This window comes from Equus asinus, chromosome 11, assembly GCF_041296235.1.
Source record: "Equus asinus isolate D_3611 breed Donkey chromosome 11, EquAss-T2T_v2, whole genome shotgun sequence".
Taxonomy (NCBI): domain Eukaryota; kingdom Metazoa; phylum Chordata; class Mammalia; order Perissodactyla; family Equidae; genus Equus; species Equus asinus.
The window spans coordinates 79389669-79409595 of NC_091800.1; the positions used below are offsets into that span (position 1 = coordinate 79389669).

The window sequence follows — 19927 nt, forward strand, 5'->3', positions numbered from 1 at the left end:
AATAGAGGATGAGCCACCATTTTGTAATCTTTAGAATTGTTCGAAGTGCTTTCATAACCATTATTTTATCTTTTTGGTTATATCCTCTCATGATAGCCCTGATATTCAGGAAAGATTATTATCATTTCCATTTTATGTATGAGGAAAAAAACTCAGGGTGGTAAAGAGGCTATCCTAAGTGAAGGCTCAGTTCTGTCCGGTGAGCTGAAAATGGCAAGGAATGGGCAGGACAAAGCGTTATTTGGAACCATTTGCACCAGGAAAGAAATGAGGCAGAGTAAAATTTGTTTTGAGCCTTTTACTTGTATTCTGTGGAGTCTTAGAAGCAGGTGGGTCAGACTTGCCTGGCTCTGCGGCCATCTTACAGTCTGGTTTGGAGTCTCGGTGGGTGGAAGGGCATCAGCTAGTTTTTACAGCAGAAACTGGTGTGTTTATTCCACCTGTGCAGAGACTGCCGCAAAATACAGTTAGGAACATTTAGAAATAAAGAAATAGAAGTGTTCCGAGGGGTTGGGGGTAAAAGCAGATAAAAATAAAACAAAAATGCTGGAGGAAACTATGGACTATGTAGAAGATTTATTGGTTGGTTTCGTCAGTATTTAACTATTTTGCTCATCCATAAATAAGTCTAACGATTGAGTGCGGTTCTGAAAGTTGATATGATTTGGCATTTAATATTTAATATATTGATAAAAAGAGGTGAATATGATGCATAATCAAAAGAATATTCATATAGGACCAGTGTTTACCCCTTGCCATGGTTGAACTGATGGGAGAAAGTGATTACAAGAATCTGCATAGAGAGAATGATCTATTTTTGGCAGTAAAAGGACAGATTGATTTCATGGCTAGGGTAGCTAGCATCAACAGGCAGAGAGAGAGAAAAGTAGAGGCATTATTATTCTCTTTAGTAGCTCCAGATAGAAATGACTTGATGTAAGGAGGAGCCTGTTGACTTTCTTGATAAAGGGAAAAAAAGAAACAGAATAAAGCGACATACCCAAAATTTCAACTAAGCACAGAGGAATAACCTCTGCCAAGCCACTAGCTTCTATTTGTACCAGGCCCACCTTCTCTATCACTATTGCCGCACTGGACTTTTTTCAGTTCCTCAAAAACAGTATAATGCTCTCCACCTCAGGGCCTTTGCACATGATGTTCTTTTTGCCTAACTTGAATCCTCTAGCCTAAGTAACTTCTAATCTTTCTTCAGCTATCAGCTCAGTGGTCTTCTTCCCAGATAAGCCTTTCTTGGTCTTTCTGACCAGATCAATTGCCCTGTATTACACCCTCACAAAACCATGCACTTGTCCTCTGGAATACTTATTACAGCTGGATTTTTAATGTTCTGTGTGCAGTTCTTTGACTAATATTTGCTTCCCCTTTATAAGGACAAAAACCAAATCTTAATTTTGGACTTTGTGCTAGTCATCCCTGACTAGTACAGGAGCTGGAATTTACTCTAATCTTCAGGTTGAATTGACTTTAAGTGAGTTCATCCTCATTCCTAAGGCCAGCTGCTTTTTAGCTGGAGATTCCATATTCTCCTCTTTATGCTAAAATTTGCTTCTAAAGAAAAAAAAAAACCCAGAAGATATCAAGGTGCCTTAGAAGGAAAAGAACCATAGGCAACATTTTGAGGTAGGAAAGTTTGTCCATCATACTCCCAGATCCCCCTTCTAGAATTATGGATGATTTGCTCAACTCATCCCATAAACCACTTCACTCAAAGGGCTCCTTCAATCTCATGCTTCATTCTCTTGCAAACTCATTCATGATAAGGCAATCTTCACATTTCACATCTCTTTGTGATACCTGCATTCTAGCAGACAGCAAAGACTTAAGCTAAAAGAACCAGTGTCTTTTTGTGGGACTTCAAACTGTTAGTGTAGCTTCCTACTGCCAAGCAATCAAGATGCAGAAATTGTCAGGTTGACCAAGCCAAGCATCCTACTCTGCCTGGGAAAGTCTTGGATCCCAGGAAACGCCTCCCAGGATGTGAAACTCAAGAAGTCAATCATAGGCAACGAGTGCTGAAGGCTGGAGGAAAGTACAGAACTTCAATGTCAGCCCCAAAATAAGGGCTGAAGGCAGCACTGTTTTCGGTTTCAAGTGTATGTGGTATAGATGCTTTGTCTTCCCCGGTCGGCCCTGCTCTTTCTCCTGGATTGCTGATGTTGACTTCCATGATCTGTGGTTCGCAGTGTTGGATCATCCGTTACTGCTCCACTCTGACTGATGCAACCTAAGTGCATAGATCATGAGTTTCAACAGTCTGCCTGTTTTCACCATGGCTTAACGATTGTGCTTTGTATCAAGATGGTACTGGTTTAATTTTTAACATGATGAGTATTATGACCATGTTTCCTAAGAGTTTACATAGTGAAATCAAGAATGATCACACCAAGGCAGCGTGACCCAGATATCACTGAAAAAGAAGACTAAATGATGATGTTATTTTAATGGCAGATGGAAGGACACACACAGCTGGATTAGGGAGGTAAATAACCAAAAAAGACCATAGTTCACAACACACGGGAAAGAATTTGGGTTGGCACGAGGGAGAGAAGGTGGCGTGAAAGTGCATATGGAAACCAAATCTGCATAAGATAGACAAATGTTTCTAAATCAATCAAAAGATTTGTTTACCCCAAGGACACTAATACTCAGGGAAACATAGCAGTCATGGAATTAGTTTGTGCGTACTGCACAAATGAACATATATTATCATATCATTCTCTTGATGGTTCAATAAAACTCAGTAAAGTTATGTTTCCTGAATCAGATGTTGCAACTAAAATGTTCCGTGGTTGAACAAAAGGGAAGATTGTGACAACAGATGTGTTGGTTCTTACAACACAGAACTGATTTTGTCAGATCTTACTAATAGTCATGCTTTCTGTAGTATTTCAGACGATGTGTTTAACCACAGCAACGAAAATGTCAAAAATGGTTTTTGTAGCTCACAGGCACTTTGCTCTGAAAAGTAGTTTGAAATTGTCATCTTGATTTCCATGATGATTTTAATGAAAGTGCAGAAAACATAAAACAAAAATTGTTGCTTGTTCATACCTTGTCCAAAAGCAAACTAGACTTTGCTCGTCTATCTTCATATGTGGCAGAAAGCAAAATATAAATTTTGGCAAACTCCATTCAGACTATAAATGGTATACCCCTCCTTCTCCCCCACAAAAAATTACCTTTCAAATGTCCTGTGCACCTTGCATACAACACTGCTAAATGGGCTGCGATTTGCTTCCCTGTGACGCTGAGGTTTTCATAGTGAAAGTTTTGGTCACTGTGCAGTCACCCCAAAACATGAAGAAGTATTTAATGAGATATTTTGGATTCACAGCTATGGAACGAGAGGGCACCCATAGACGAGATGGTTATTATTATTGTCAGCCATAGGAAAGATGCTAAAATGTTGACCTGCTGTAAGATTATACTTTCAAAGTGTGAGAAACAAGGAGATCTTTCACTAATTCGGAAGTACACTGGGAATGGGAATGGAGAAAATGATTACAGTAAAACAGAAGTGTGTATGCTGCTCCTCCAAAACTGTTTGATGCCCTCTGAAGAGGCCAGAAGGAGCCTGGAAAGGGATAAACTGACTACACCTGAGTTGTTCAAAGCTCTGTGTAGGCTGTGATGAAAACTCAACAGCAAAAAAATGACTTATTTTTTTGAAACAAGACTGCTTAAGAATTAAAAAACAATTACCAGAAAAGAGCAAACAAATTAAACAGTCTTCTCTCAATTTCTTTACTAAAATCGTAACGTATTTGGAAACCAACTTTAATTTCATAAGTTCAAATTACCCTCGTGCTTCAAAAGTATGTTCCCTGAAAAAAGAGCTGTTTAGCCTCTGATGCCATCCAATGTGCTTTAGAGTGTTTACCAATGTCAGATTTTAGGCATAGATAGCCGGTATGATGAATTTATATATGCAAAGGACCTAACTGACAAACAGCTGGCCTTCCAAAACAAGCCTGCAGATACAGAGTAGATGGACATTTTCAGAGAGCTGGAAGTTAATTCCTACAAGTCTAAGACCTGCTGTTGCTGTTGTTAGTAAGTAAAATCCTAAGCATCTCGTGCTCCAAAGTCGTCGTTGAGAGGATATTTAGCTTAATGTCATCACACAGAACTGACACCAGGAATCAGTGTCATGCGAGTCTGATAAGAGCAGAGCTGCAAGTCAAAGTGAAATTTATGTTTGAGTGTATTCAATTTACCACCACACAGAGAAGAGGAGGATGCCCTGACAGCTGCAGGCAGCCCAGAGAAGCATTACTGGAAAAGAAAACAAAGATTAAAATATCCTACTGTACCATGGAACAGAAAGCAACATGTCACTATTAATTTTTATTAAATATAGGTATAATTAGTCCTATTTTTATATATTTTCTTTTCTAAAATTCTTATATTTATCAACGTTAAGAATACACTATGAGGGCTGGCCCTGTGGCCTAGTGGTTAAGTTCAGGGTACTCTGCTTCAGCAGCCCAGGTTCACGTGTTGGGATCCCAGGCACAGACCTACCACTCGTCAGCAACCCACGTACAAAATCGAGGAGAATTGGCACAGATGTCAGCTCAGGGCAAATCTTCCTCACAAAAAAAAAGAGAGAGAAAGAGAATGCACTATAATATAGCCTATGAATTTTAAACATTCACTGGAGAGTTTAAACCATTAAAATAAATAGCTATATCTAAGAACAGAAAGAAATATTATAAGAATACTGCTATATTTTATCATACATATTTGATTAATTAGTCCTACTATTTAATTACTATTGACACTGTTAATTAGTGCCTTTGTTTTATTTAAATATTAAATATTCAAATTCTTATAACAGAAAAGTTAATAATACAGAATAATGTCATTTCTAATAAACCACCAATGTTTCATAATTTTGTTAAAGCAATAACATGTGTATGATTATTGATTATCTATAATGCTGTCATGTTTCCATTTTGTCTGTGATAGCTGTATCCTAGCTGGTCTCCCCACAAAGGTGGTCATTCTGATCATCAAGGCTGTGTCAGTGACCCCCTCCCTTAATGTACACTTTCCTGCAATTATATCTTTCTAGATGATTTCAGAGCTATATTCAATGCTACTCCATCAACAAAGGTTTTTGCCTTTATTGCAATCAGAGCAATCAAAATTAATAATCCTCAGTGTCCCCACAGCACTTTGGATATAGCTTTCCTGTAATTTGATTGGTATACTAGATGCTTGTGTGTATGCAAATCTTCCTCATCAACAATAGACAGTGCAGGGTCAGGAGCCCAGCCTCACGTATCTTCACATGCTTACAACACCTCCTGTAGGTGGAGGCCTTTAATTAATGATGATTAAATGTGTCTTTATTGTATCTGACAATTAAATAGAACCAAACAACTAAATCATGAATCAGCAGATCTACCACATGCATGCAGATAAAGTCAGTAATTATAAACTTTATCTGTTTCCTGATCATCAGAATCTTTGCATTTGTAAGAAAAGAATACTATTTTATGAAACGTAATCGTCTTGTTTGGCTGCCTCCCAAGTCCTGACTGCTATCCCAAAGAAATAAGAGGAACCCAATCAGATCTGATAGTTTACTTTATTGATCTGATGTTAGAATGGACAAGATATTTAATATCTAATTAAAGAGATATCACATAAAACAAATCCTGTACACAGAATCTATGCGTAAACAACAAAGAAGAATGAAGAAAGGTGTTTCTGGTGATGGAATTATTCCTATATCCGAAGAAAGGAGCAGGGAAAATATTAATTACATATTAAGAGGAGTCAGGCAGGTAAAATGTGTTAGACAGTAGAAAACTCAAAGGAAGATTCCCATTGTTGCACTCATGACAAGAACTACAGAAGAATTTGAAGGGCTTGGGAGAGAAGTGTGGGAGAATAGGAACAATTTATGTTGGGGAAAACAAGAAAGCCCTGGAGACGTCTGCTTCCTGATCATTGTTAAAAATGGCTTCAGGTTTCTAAAAGTCAATTGAATTTGGGCAGTGCTTTTGGAAGGTAAGCAAGTTTTGTGCAGAAAGAGAGATGGGAAGATGATGACTAATGATCAAAGGGTAAGATTTATTGCTGCAATTTAAGAAGAGAAAATGGTGGGAAGAAGACATTAGGAGAAGAACGTGGAATCGAGAAGTAAGTTCAGACCTAGAGACGCCTCGCAAATGAGACTATCTCAATTATGAAGGAAGGGAAAATGAGTGAACACACATAGATTATGAAAAAATTAGACAGGAATTTGTTTTTTGTTCTTGCTGCTATTATTATTTTAACAATGAAACTAAGTTTTTTCAACAAGAAAAATAAAAGCATTGATCCTGACAATTGCCAGACAGTCAAAGCTGGAAGAGGTTCTTTCAGGTGAATCCAAAAACATCTGTGGGAGAACAGTTAGAGCGGTCTTCATTCAGAACAACTGAATGAGAATGGGTATATGTAGGAAGAGTAGTAGCAATGAACTTTTAAAATATTATCAGGGTGCATCACATATGTATGCAGGTGTGTACATACCTATCACACACACACCTGACCTTGTTGCAGCCCTAACGACAATTATACTTCAGCAAAGAAAAAAGACCAACACACTTGGAGGTAAAACTGAGATGATGCCTGATCTGTAGTTATCTTACTTATTTTAGTCCATAAATTAATGCCAGAAGGAAAAAGAAAACCTCATACGCCATCACTTCATAAAACTCATTAATATAGACCAGTTAAAGGAAAATTCTTTGAACACTGAAAGTAGTTTTTTCTCAAACATTTCGAGAATTATAGAGCCACAGAGTTCACAAACTATTAGGATTAAATCACTGTCTTATACCTAAAGATTATCTATGATACAGTCTTTTCCAAGTCACTTTTTTTCAGAAGCAGTGGGAGTTGTAATTTTCGTTTGGAAATTTTGGGTTATGTGCCACACGCATGCTCTTGCTTACATCACTGTTTCATGCTATCTTCATAATGTGTGATTTTGACAGGATCATTCCGAAAATTGAGAACACTGTAAAGAAGACTGAGATTTAGAAACCAGAGGAAAAAATAACGGAACAATTATTTCTTTGTGCCTTGGTTTGTCTTTTCTGTTCTTCCTAATTTGACATGTTCTTCTCTAATTATTCTGAATTTCTTTTATGGGTGTACACTTCCTCTTTTTGTTGAGATGTAACTGACTTTGGACTTTTTTAACCCTATATCTACCTCATCTAGTACAATTTTTATTTTTTATTTTCAAATACGACATTGATAGACAACTCTATTGTTTCTCTGAGGCAACTCATTATCTTTAAAACTCATCCTAACATTGCATTTAAAAGGTCAGATATAAAAATAGCATCAAAATTATCTATACTATCAAAACAGATCACACACAGTTTATAGGTCAACTGTATCAATTATTACGTATAAGGCTAGAGGTTTACAATAGAGCTTGTCAGCAAGAGTAAAGAAGGTTTAACAGTTTCACATAAATAAATTCTACAGTGAACAGGGATACAAAAATACCCCACTACTTTGTTTTTGTGGTTGTAAAAACTACATCTTAAATGTCATTGTACGCCTAAGATCGCTTTGCTGTGACTCTGATTTTTTCCGTTGTGTTAGTTTTTTATAATTTCCATTGTGTCATTTCTCTCGGCATGAAGATGTCTGCTAAGCACTGAGCTGCTGTAATAGCAAATATTTTGTCCAGTGACTCAATAAACTAAAGTTTACAGAGAAGCTCCATTTTCAGAATGTCAAACATATTAGGTAGACGTGATTTCATGCATTTACCAACTCAGTTTCCTCACACAATTTTAAGCAAAGGTGTGTGAATTATTTAAGCTGACCACTGATGGGAACAGACTTCTACTTTCTGTTGAATGTGATGGTTTAAGGAGGATAAATGAAGCAGTGATTTACTAGAAAACAGGAGAGAAAGGATTTTTTTTTTTTTTTTTTGCGTCCTTCCATCTTATGAAATACATGATTTCAGGCACTCCTTAATGTGAAGAAATCTTTTTGATGTAAAATAGGAACAACTAACAATTGATCTATCCAACTGAAAAGATGGAACTTCTGAAGGGCCTTTCATTGCTTTTCGCATGAATAAATGCAAAACGATCATGGTTTGGGGCTCTCTTTGGGAGGAGGCAGTAAGAATCCCCTGGAATGTAAAAGGACTGCATAAATCTTTTGTCATTTGCAGACTCTATTTGACCTAGAACAAGACAGATTATTTCTAGGCCCAAACTGTTAGGAGAGCAATCTATTTCTACTCTGAGTACCTGCCTCGTAAGGTCAAGAGTGCAAAGGACACATAATCTCTAGTGACAAATATTAAGACTTCCTTCTTTTTTAATATTTTAGAGATCCTTATGAAAATATAAATGGGAGAAAAACACTCTGAGAATGCCTCGTATTGATAGTGTGAAAATTAGAAAAATACAGTCAATATCATTTTTGTTTTTTAGAAAAGGCCTTGAAGAGTGGTCTGAGTCTTCCAGGCTCCCCTTCATCTGTCCAGCACCCACCCTTTAGCAAATACATTTAAATCTCCTTTACGCTTTTCTAAGTTAAGTCCCCTGGGAGATTTTGATTTAAAGGGATGGGTTATTGCACAGCTCAGTTGTTATTAATTTAGAAGAGTGAGCTGCATAGAAGGTATTCATCTAAGATCATAAAATAAGGAATGCAATGGCCTTGATAAGAACTGGCCTCTGTGGGAGCCCACCTGTTCCCACCTGACTCCATTACCACAGGTCACTTCCCGGGGCCCGGAGCTCCTCAGCCCACCTCTTGGGACTGCCCCAGCTCCTCTCCTTTTTAAAATCTCTGTAGGACGTCATGCTTCTTATAACCATTTAAACAATAAATTCTAGAATGTTACAAATCTTTTCAGACATGAGATAAAAGTGAAAGGAGATACATGGTTAAATTTAGATTTCTCCTCTCCTATATTTACGGGGTTTTTTGGTGAAATTTGACTTCCTAATGCTTTCAGAAAAATACAGATGAATTAAAATTGATATTGTTACTTGGCTATTTTTGCTTTTCAAAGGTATCTATAAACATGGAGATGCAGCTTGCTCACTTCTGTATTTGTGAAAATACGCATTTAGTGGCTGACAGGTAGTAGATGCATTGAGCACAGCCCGCGCTCGGAGGCGCGTGCTTGGAGGCACGTGCTCGGAGGCGCATCCAGCCCGGGGGTTGGCCCCCGAGTTAGTTGACTTGAACCTGGAGAATATCGTTGCAGGCTCAGAGACCTCAGGTGAATCCTGCTGCACGCTGGTGCTGTTTGACTCCAAGTATAAAAAAATAAAACTGAATGTAACGCCTTCAGGTGGGGCAAGCCCTCTCTCTCGGCCTCGTCCACAGGCTGCCCTCGGCCAGGCCAGCTCATCCATTTAGTTTTCCTGCATGGTTCATCCTCAGAGGCAGATGGCAGATGTGATAAGGCAAAATAGACCAATATTTTAGTTGACCCTGAGTGGCTGTTATTATTCATCGCAAAGTTTTTAAAAGACAACTAATTGATTATCAAAAAGGCCTAATTACGTCACTATTCACTCTCACATTCCTGAAAGGATTTGCATGTTGTTTATAACCTAAAGTCCAAAGTTCCTGATAGCAATATTTAAGCCCTCTCCAAAATCTGACCTTAACTTAGTTTCTCAATTTTATACTATGCACTAACCTCACCCCAAAACTCATATTTTTATCGAGTACAACATAGCCTTTCACTCAGGCCTTTCTCCCTGTTTTGACTTCCTCACTACATCTGGCACCATCGTAACTGGCCCTCTCCCGTCATTCTTCATGTCTAGGGAGAAAGGTCATCCTGGGTAAAGCTGCTTGGAGCCCCACGTCTAGTTACCCCCTCCCTATACCTCTGTCCATTCAACAAATGCTTATCGAATGCCTACATATGCCAGGCCCTGCTGTAGGCCCCAGAGATTCAGTGTTGAACAAAACAGACGGAAGTCCCTGCTTTCACAGAGGCTAGGCTATAGCAGGGGAAACACACAATGCGTGGATAAACTGGTGTGTATTTGACATGACTGCAGGAAGCTGTAAGAACTATGGAGAAGAATTACATGTGCCAGGGGACAGAGGACGACTGGAGCTCAGACAGAGCTCTGTGCAGGTGGCAGTGAGGGAGCAGAGGAATGCCTGGGTGAGGACAGCATCATGCGAATATGTGGAAGAATGTTCCAGGCAGACATTACAGCAAGTTCAAAAGAAGTGTGGAGAGAACGGAGCATTTGTGGGGCATGTGGAGGGCGTTAGAGAGGCCAAAGTGCGGTGAGTTCAGCGGAGGTGGTCTGCACGGCAAAGAGGAGTCCATTTGATCCTAAGTGTGGAGAAAGCTGAGGACTGAAGAGGGAATCACATGATCTGATTTGTTGTTAAAAAGGATCCTTCCAGCTGCTGTGCAGGAGTCTCACAGCAGAATCAGGGCATTCAGAGATGACTCCTGGCAGTGGTCCAGGTGAGAGAGGACAGCAGCCAGGCAGAAGGTGAGAGCTGGTCGGGGTCCCGTTTATGTGAAGGTAAGGTGGCAGATTGGCTGATGGACTGGATTGGAGGTGGGAGGGAAAGAAAGAGAAAGTCACATTAGCCTTCCATGTGTGAGACCCGACAGTTGGTAATGAGGAAGAATTGGAGAACACTGAGAGAAGAGTGAGTTTTGTGGAAGTAGACATTAAGAGTTCCATTGGGTATATCCGAAGCCTGAGGTGTCTCTTGTGTATCCAAATGGAGATCGCGAAGAGAGATTTTTAGTAAGTCATTGGGTGTACGAGTCTCACATTTAGAGCTGAGCATATAAATTTGGGAGTTATCAACTTTGATATATCCACATTATTGTGAGTTTTTTTAAATCTTAGTATCTCAATTATATATAGATAAATTTGTTTTCCTACCATATTGAAAACTCTCTGGAGAGCGAATATCATCTCATGAGTTGTTTGCATAGTGATATCTAAATGCAATTGGAAATATAGTGAAGGCACAATAGATACTGGATGAACTTATAATAATAAAATTTTCTTTATAGGTGGTTTGATATATAAAAATGTTGTTCTAAAACCAATCCTAAAGTCTTTCAAGTGTGTTCAGTGTTGTCGTACTGACATTATGTGCTAACAATTATTATGTAAAACATCTTAACATGCCAATTCTCACACTTGGAGAAGTTTTGTTGTTATTGTTGTTAATTTGCAACATCAGAATATGTGAGAAATTAAAGATTCAACTTAGGCCAGAAAGGCCTTTAAGTAGCATTAATTTAAGAAAATGTAGTCATATTTAATTATTTTTCCCTGAAGACAAACCACTCTGTATCTATTCCTGCTTCTACTTTTTTTCTTTCAATAACATGTTTTTTTTTAAATGCACTAGCTTTGGGGTCAGCCCCGTGGCTGAATGGTTAAGTTCGAGTGCTCTTCTTCGGCAGCCCGAGGTTTCACCAGTTTGGATCCTGCGCGCATGTGGCACTGCTCATCAGGCCGTGCTGAGGTGGTGTCCCACATAGCGCAACCAGAAGGACCAACAACTAGAATATACAACTATGGACTGGGGGGCTTTGGGCTTAAGAGGAAGAAGAAAAAAAGAAGATTGGCAACAGATGTTAGCTCAGGTGCCAATCTTTAAAAAGAAAAAAACAACACTAGATTTCACCTCAGTATAACAAAGGCCTTATATGACAACCCACAGCCAACGTCATACTCAACAGAGAAAAACTGAAAGCTTTTCCTTTAAGATCAGGAAGAATGCAAGGATGCTCATGTAAGTTCTGGACATCTACTATAGAGCATAGTGCCTATGGCTAACCATACTGTATTGTATACTTAAATTTCCTAACAGGGTAGATCTTATGTTAAACGTTCTTGACACACACACACACACACATACACACAATAATAATAATAAGGAGGTGGGAGGGAACTTTGAGAGGTGAGGGATCTGTCTATGGCCTTGATAAATTTCTCAGTTAACTGGATGCCCTCAGAATGGGATGGCTGGACTGCCATCTCTGAGACTTCTCCCACCCACACATTCTTGCTGGCACCTTCTCCTCTGAAACTCAACCTTCTGCATAAAAATGTACTGGACTCATTAATTAGAAAAAATGGTAATAACTTATACTGCTCCATTCTATTGAAAAATGTATCTATCATGACTTCTGACAATTGGAAATATTCATAGGAATATTTGGCTCTTAATATAAGCATGAAAAGAGTTATTCATTATTGTTGCTTTATAATGCTTGAGGTAAGTAAGCATTCGTGGAAATCCTGCTTGATCGATGAAATCTTGATACCTTTGATTCAGCTCTTTATCTTACCTTGTGTAGTTCGAACATTTGTATTTCTGAGGTCAATCATAAATGTTTTAGTCAAATAGGTAACATAAGGAATATATCTTAATATATAGGTATATTAATTATATCAATAGATCCCATATTATATAACACATAATTGTGTATGTTGTATATACATTAGATTGATATATGGTCATTGCAACCATTGATAAATAATACTAACAAAGATAAGGAATTTTGATGATAAAATGAGAGCTGAGCTGCTTGCTTGGTAGAAGCTATCTAACCAACCAAGTGTGAATCTTGAGCAAGTCATTTAATCTCTCTTAAACTCTGCATTTTCATCTTTAATATAGCGGGGAGTAAAGTAGCTTTCAAACATTGACAATAAAATGCAGTTCTAGGTATTCTGACTTCACCATCATCTTTCAAACTCATTCTGGTTTTTCTGTGAGCAGATTGCTGAAAAGCAACACCAAAAATAAACGTCTGAAGGAGGAGTCTAGCTGTGTATTATAACAGGTTTCAACTACAGGAAGACAAGTCCCATCTCATAACTGATGCAAAATCACAAAGTCAACCAAATTGCTCATCAACGGAGAGCAGAACTAACAAACTTACTTGTTAAAAAGCAAACAAACAAGCAAGAGAATAAGGCACTTTCTGTGCTTAATAAATTTAAAATCTGTATTTGGGAGACTTTTATTTGTTTCTTGTTAGAGTACACTATGATTATTTGCCATGAAAATAAGCCTAACGTCAAAATAAATTATTATTTGAAAATCATATTTTAACAAAGCTCCCATAGTTAGTTAATGCGATTAAAAATTAATATATATTAAAAAAGATTTTTGATCAGATTCTTTCAAACAGTAACTGTTTGAAAATGGACAAAATAGACAAATTCAGCCTAATGTTTCTGTGGAACTGATTTGTCAGACTATACCATTAGTGTGTATATGTTTATATTGAGTAGTGGTGTATCTACGAATTACACAGGGCTTTATAATATTGTACACATACACACACAGGCACACACAAACACACTAGGCACTCTTGGGGATCTTATTCCACGTTTATCAGATTGAATTGACTACTTTTTACTATTTTAGTGCTTTAACTCCAGGAAATCTAAATAACAAAAAGCAAATTAATAACCAGGGAAGTGTTGACTAAGTTTACTATAATTAAACCCTCACAATCAAAATTTCAGCAGGAAAAGACTTCTGAGGAACAGATTTAAGATTGATCTATGGGAATCAGAACAACATTAGGACGTTCCTTCATTGTTGGAATATTCACACTCGAAAGACACAATGCTTGTTGGGCTGTCCCTGAGCCCTCTGCACTTCCCACAATGTTACTTTTCAATGTTACTTTCATTTTTTGTTTTTTTTTCAAAATTTCACGATGTATTATTAGGTGCAGATTCATCTCATCCTTTTAGCCACTATGAAACAGGGTGGGAAAGTAATACATTAAGGAATAAGTTGGCAACAATTAATCATTAGCCACTTCAAAAGTTTTCCTTATAACCACCAGGCAAAAATAGCTTTAAATTGACTCTCCTTTGAAATTCTTTAAAAAACAATCAGTTTAACTAAAATTTAAGCTTACTATTGTTTTCCCTTGATGAAATCCATATTCCTGCATGACACCTACTCAAAGCTCAAATATGTTTGCAATGATGATAGTGCTATTTAAGAGATAACATTCAGTTTCACTGATGTTTTCACACCTGATTCCCAAGCCTTCCTCTCATTGACACCTGGGAGAATCAGCACTTAAACTTGGTTGGTGCCATGATTCTCAAGGGCAGCCACCCAATAGAAGTTGTGAGCAGAACAGAAGAAGAATGTTCTCCCATGTGGGCCTACAACAGAGGGTTTTATTTCACTGTTTTTCAATGGAAAAATCAAGGACAGAATCTCAACAGAGGTTGATCGTGCTTTGTGTCCTGGAGATTTCTAAGGTGACACTGAAATAAAACTAAATTTTATCAAGTACTCATTATTTTTCAGACACTATGTTAAACACTTTAAAACCTACTTAATTTAGTCCTTGATATAATGCTGCAACATCAATATCGTTACGCCCAATTCACAGATGACAAAACCGTTGAGAAAGAGAGAAGGCACTTCTGGCGTCCTAGGGTTTGTCCATCACTCACAACCCGGACTTGGCACTCTGCTGTTGAACACAATTTCCTAGAACATCAACATCAGACAAGGCCACTCTGTGACCATGACAGATCCAGAGCACTCCGCAGTCATGTCTCCACAGACAAAACACGAACCGTGTGCAAACCTCAGATGGGCAAACACGCCCCCAGCCTGGCTAATATGAGCAAATGCACTTTCTTGCAAGTTACAGCTTTAGTCTCACACTAGTCTTCTCTCTTTCTAGACAAGATTTACAGAGGTCTCCTATCATAGAATCCCCTGTCCCCTTCCTGCAACCTGCTTCTTGACAGCAGCCATAGCAAGACACCTCTTCTTAAGTCTCTCCCCCCACCAACTGCCTAACATAAACCTGAGGGCTATAATAAGGCCTTTCTAACAACCTCCTGCTGAGACACCCCAGGAGTCCCCACGGTGTGTTCTCTCTCATGGCAACAAGTAATGATCTAACTTGATTAGTTACAGGTGTGTTTATGGTGGTCTTCAATGCCCCCACTGCTGGAGGGCACTGACGTAGTAAAACTCAGGGAGTTTTCAGTGACTTCATCAGGCGATAAATATTTTAATTAGCAGAAGCAGTTCTCAAATTTTTGTCTTGTATTGTCTGCACCTTGTTGTGACTACATATTGTGGCCCAAGATTTGTCATAGATAAAATTAGAATATATGGCATGTGATTGGAGTCATAAGAAACTCAAATATAGATTTACAATCAGAGGAGAAAGAAAATCCCATAGAGCTGGTGGAAGGAGCTGGCAAACAAAGTTCATCGAGGACGTGAAAGCACTTACAAATGTCCAGAGGCGGGAAAGGGGGAGAAATGTTATAATAACACCATAAGTGCCCGAATACTCACCAATTCCAACATAACCATGAGGCAACAAGTCTATGACACTGAGCACAGTCTTAAGTGTCTTACAAGGATTAACACATTTTTCTCATAACACCACCATGAGTCATATAACTGTTTTATCGAGATTTTATAAATGGAGAAATTGAGACACGGAGAAGTTAAATATCTTGGGTCAGCCCTCATGCAGCTGGTAAATCCATGCCAGGATTCAGACTTTAGAACAATAGACAAAACAATTGAATATCTCCTTATAAGATTTAATTTGTGGGTGTTGTTCCATCTACTGGAAACCAGATAAAATAATATACGTAGTCATTTTACAAGCATTACAGTTTCCATCCATGTCTCATTTCTGAATATCTAAAAGTAGTTACCCAAAGCACAGCACCTTCACATCCCAAATATTTGAAAGGCAGTAGTTTTGACTCTCCTAGATGACTTTTCTGGAAGTGGCAGGCCACAGAAACATCTGTATAAAGTTAATACTTGGTTTCTGTTTCCCTCTGGACTTATGTATCTGAACCACATGCTGCACTGACTTCCAAAGCGATCTTTGCAAAAAGCTTGCGTACTTCACTATGTAAGGCTTACCACCATGGGATCACCCCAAGGAGGAAATGTTAGACCTGTATTGAATGGCTTTGATTTGTAAATACCATTAGGTGACCCATAAAAGGCACCAAAACAGCGATACTTGAATTTACTTCAAGGCTATGTCTTCCCATAACAGTACTTTCAAAATAAATATTTAAAAGAATACATCATAGAATGAAGGACTTCATAAGGACTCAAATGCAAGAAATGCTATTTTTTTTGAGGGATAATTTTTGGGAAAAATAAGCCTCTCCTTGATTTTGGGCAGACAAGGGAGTTTCTGATTATGGCACACTTAACCATTTATCACTTTTCTAGGTGCTTTGTGGCAAAATAATTTACTAAAATATTAATTTGGTTAAGACAAAGAAGTTGTTATTTTTTCAACATTTTTCATTCTGAAAATATTCAAACCTACAGAAAAGTTGCCCAAATAATAGTTTTCTGCCACAAATCTTTTTCACTCTCCCTTTCCAAGCCCTTTGTGAGATTTCTGTATTTGCCTGCTTCAGAGGAGGTTTGCATCGTGGGAAAAGAAGAGGCAGTTGTTTACGACCAGAGCATCCTGGCTTTTTTTTCCTTTGAAATCTGAACTAAATGGAAGCTTTGGGGATCAAAGTGTCAAGGTGCACTGTAATCATTATAATATAAAGGCTGCTCCAGATTGAGAAAGTATGATCCCTGCAAACAACTGAGTGGTACTGGTGCCAGAACCTTTGTGTTGACACTAAGAGTGGAAAGGTTAAGGGTGGGAGATGCTTTGGGAGAAAGAGAGAAAAGTTAAAGATTACCAGAATTTTTTTTCTTTAAAAATTTAGGTTTATAGTATATTGAGTATTAAATATCAGTATACCGAGTGTTTCCCCTGTGTCAGACACCATGCAAAGCCTTTTCCATCATTTAACCCATTTCATCCTTGTATTGTCATCATCCCCAAGAAACAGGAAATGAAACAGACTTATTAATAAATGAGAGAGATTTGTCCTGAATCAGACAGCTTCATAACAACAAACACTGGTTTGAAAACAACTCTGTCCAGTTGAGCCACAAAGCCTTTATTCTTATCCATTACCATTATTATTAATAACAACCAGTACTGTTACATAAGCGTGCTGTAACACAACCATCTAAACCATGAGTTAAAGCTAGTTATCCCACATTCTCCTCATCGCCTTCTTCACAGCCCCATGGACTGCATGCTTCCCACACCCCAGACTCTGGGATCACTCCTCTGTCAGACTCATTTCTGGGGTTGAGCTGGCGTGGAAGGACCCTATTTTACTCACTGTATAAAGACAGATTTGAGGAAGAAGGAATAATTTCAGGTCTTGGACTATGGGAGAATAGGTCGCTCCACTGATTTAGAAGGAAATTGCATCTCAGGCATTGACTAGGGCATGAAAGGAACTGAGAAGCCCTCACAAAGAAGAGGGTGAATTGACTATTCAGAGCTAAGTCAAACGTGAGAAGAGAGACATATTTCCAGGATGGCCTAACTCAGTGGTTCTGAAAACATTCATTCTGCTGGTTGAAGCAATTGGGCATGACCTGTAGGGTTTTAAAAAGAAAAAGACTGACATTTGATCCACAAGAAATAAAGGGTTCCCATCCAGTTTTCTAAAATGACAGGAGACAAAGATGACAATGAGCAAAGTCTGGGTTTGAGGGGTCAGAAGTGGAGAACGAAAGGGCAGACTCCAGAATAAAGACAATACGAGCTAACCCATTAACGTGGCAAGAAGATGTGTGGGAAAGAAAAGAGTACATGTGATTTGCTTGCTGTTCCATGCCCGTTAAACATATTGCATTAAAAAGTAACTACCATCACCTTAAGTATAGAGAAACTGTCTTTAAACAGAAGTACGTGCCACAAGATGAGAGGAATTTTATCTAATTTGACAACTAAATTTAATTTTGTTTTCCCCAGTTTTATTAATGTATACACCTTATTGTCAGCCTTCAGATCCTGTGTAAAATAATAAAGTAATTTAAGCAATCTTGTAGTGGTTAGCAATCACATTTAGAAAAAAAGACTTTCCATGGTGATGACTAGTCTTGTATGGTCTCCATTAGAAAGAGCCAATTGGATTCAGCATGTAGGAACTGTGAGAAGAAGCCTATGCCCACTTTTTAATTACACACCACAGGGAACTGTTCTGAAGCACCATTCACTGAAATTTCCCAACAGCTAATGAGAGTTTTACTAAATATTGAAACATTCACTGAAATTTTCCAAAATATACAAGCAAGTTTGTGTTTTGTCAATTTGCAAAAATGGACATGGGTTCTTTAATAAACATCAGATCCCAAAGCTTCTAAATTTCAATATTTTGGATAATCTTAGCTTGGATAAATAAAAGTGTTACCATGCTGGCATTCATGGATGAAGGTGCAAGACGGTGCCCAGCTGTAGTCTGAAACACTGTTTCCATTGTATTAACTAGCCCATATTCCTCGTTATTCTTCCATTTCTTCCTGACTGTTCATTATCTCAATTTAAGTAAAGCTGAGTGTGTGTGTGTGTGTATCTTGGCTCCCACTCCCACTAGACTTTGATAATGTTTAGAAAAAGAATCTGTCCTATTTTAAGCACATACTTTCAACATATTGAAAGTAGCATTGAAAAGATCAGAAGTTTTTACAAGGTTGTAATCTATCATAACATTAATAAAAATAAAAAAAAAACTAATTCAACAAGCCAAAAAAAAAAAAAAGATCAGAAGTTTTTATAAAATAAGGAGATTATAATTGAAAAACTAAAGGAAAAGAAAGTAAAATATTGGCAATATTGGCAAACACTACCCAGGGTTAACTTGTTCCCACAATTTAATGGGAATTTTTTTTAAAGTAGAAAAAAAGGTAATTAAAACTTAACATAAGTTCAAAAAAGCACTTTGGAGGGGTCAGCCTGGGGACACAGCAGTTAAGCTTGTGCACTCCTCTTCAGTGGCCCAGGGTTCGCCCGTTCTGATCCCCGGTGTGGACCTACGTACTCATCGCTCATCAAGCCGTGCTGTGGCAGGCATCCAACATATAAAGTAGAGGAAGATGGGCACAGATGTTAGCTCAGGGCCAGTCTTCCTCAACAAAAAGTGGAGGATTGGCAGCAGATGTTAGCTCAGGGCTAATCTTCCTCAGAAAAAAAAAAAAAAAGGAAAAAAAAGCAGTTTGGAGTAAGACAGAATATAACACAGACAGGACCCACCCATGAACCCTGCACTGAAAGCAGAAAGAAAGACAAAGCTGAGAAGATCTGATGCATCAGAATAAAAGAGGCTTAATGATAGGAAGAACTGAACAATAAAATGATTTTGTCAAACATGAGAAAAATAGTTGTTTTATTTTCTCTCTCCTGTAAAAATATCTTATTTTTTGTTGCTTATTTTCAAGTCAAAGCATTAAATGTTGGCGTAGAAAGAAGAGGACAGAAGAGAAACAGAATAGATAAGATTAAATATTTCCCCCAAATGATGAACTATAAAGTAGCTAATTTTTATGGTTCTCCACATGGTTTTGGTTTCATTTAATAATTTACATAGTCTCTATGAAGTAAATTCAAATGTTGGAATTTGGGGGTGTCTAGGAGTTGGAGGAGCGAGAGCAGTTGCTGTGAAATCGGTGAAATGAAATTCGAGGTGCTCGTATACACTTAGCTTCACAGAGAGGAGCTCTCTAAATTACTGGAAAACAGCATGAATAAAGATTGTGGTTCTACAGCGTCTGTCAATAACAGGAGGACAACAGCCCCAGGACAGCCTGAGTGAAATGAATGGGGAATGAAACATATACATCACATATCTCAGCAGTTCATAAGTACTACTTTGGTGGGACACATATAAAAATTAAATAGCAATTTTGTTTCCCAATTGGAGAAAATATAATAGACCATGCATGTAATTTTCTCAATTTTAAGTTTCTCTCTCACGTGCAAATACGTATTTTTTCACTCACACATTTT

The 19927-nt window shown here is 38.0% G+C and overlaps 1 protein-coding gene across 2 annotated transcripts in view; it reads right to left on the bottom strand.

Annotated features, from left to right (window-relative positions):
- NALF1 (NALCN channel auxiliary factor 1) overlaps window positions 1–19927 on the bottom strand; it is a 615953-nt gene that overhangs the window by 283367 nt on the left and 312659 nt on the right. The window lies entirely within an intron of this gene.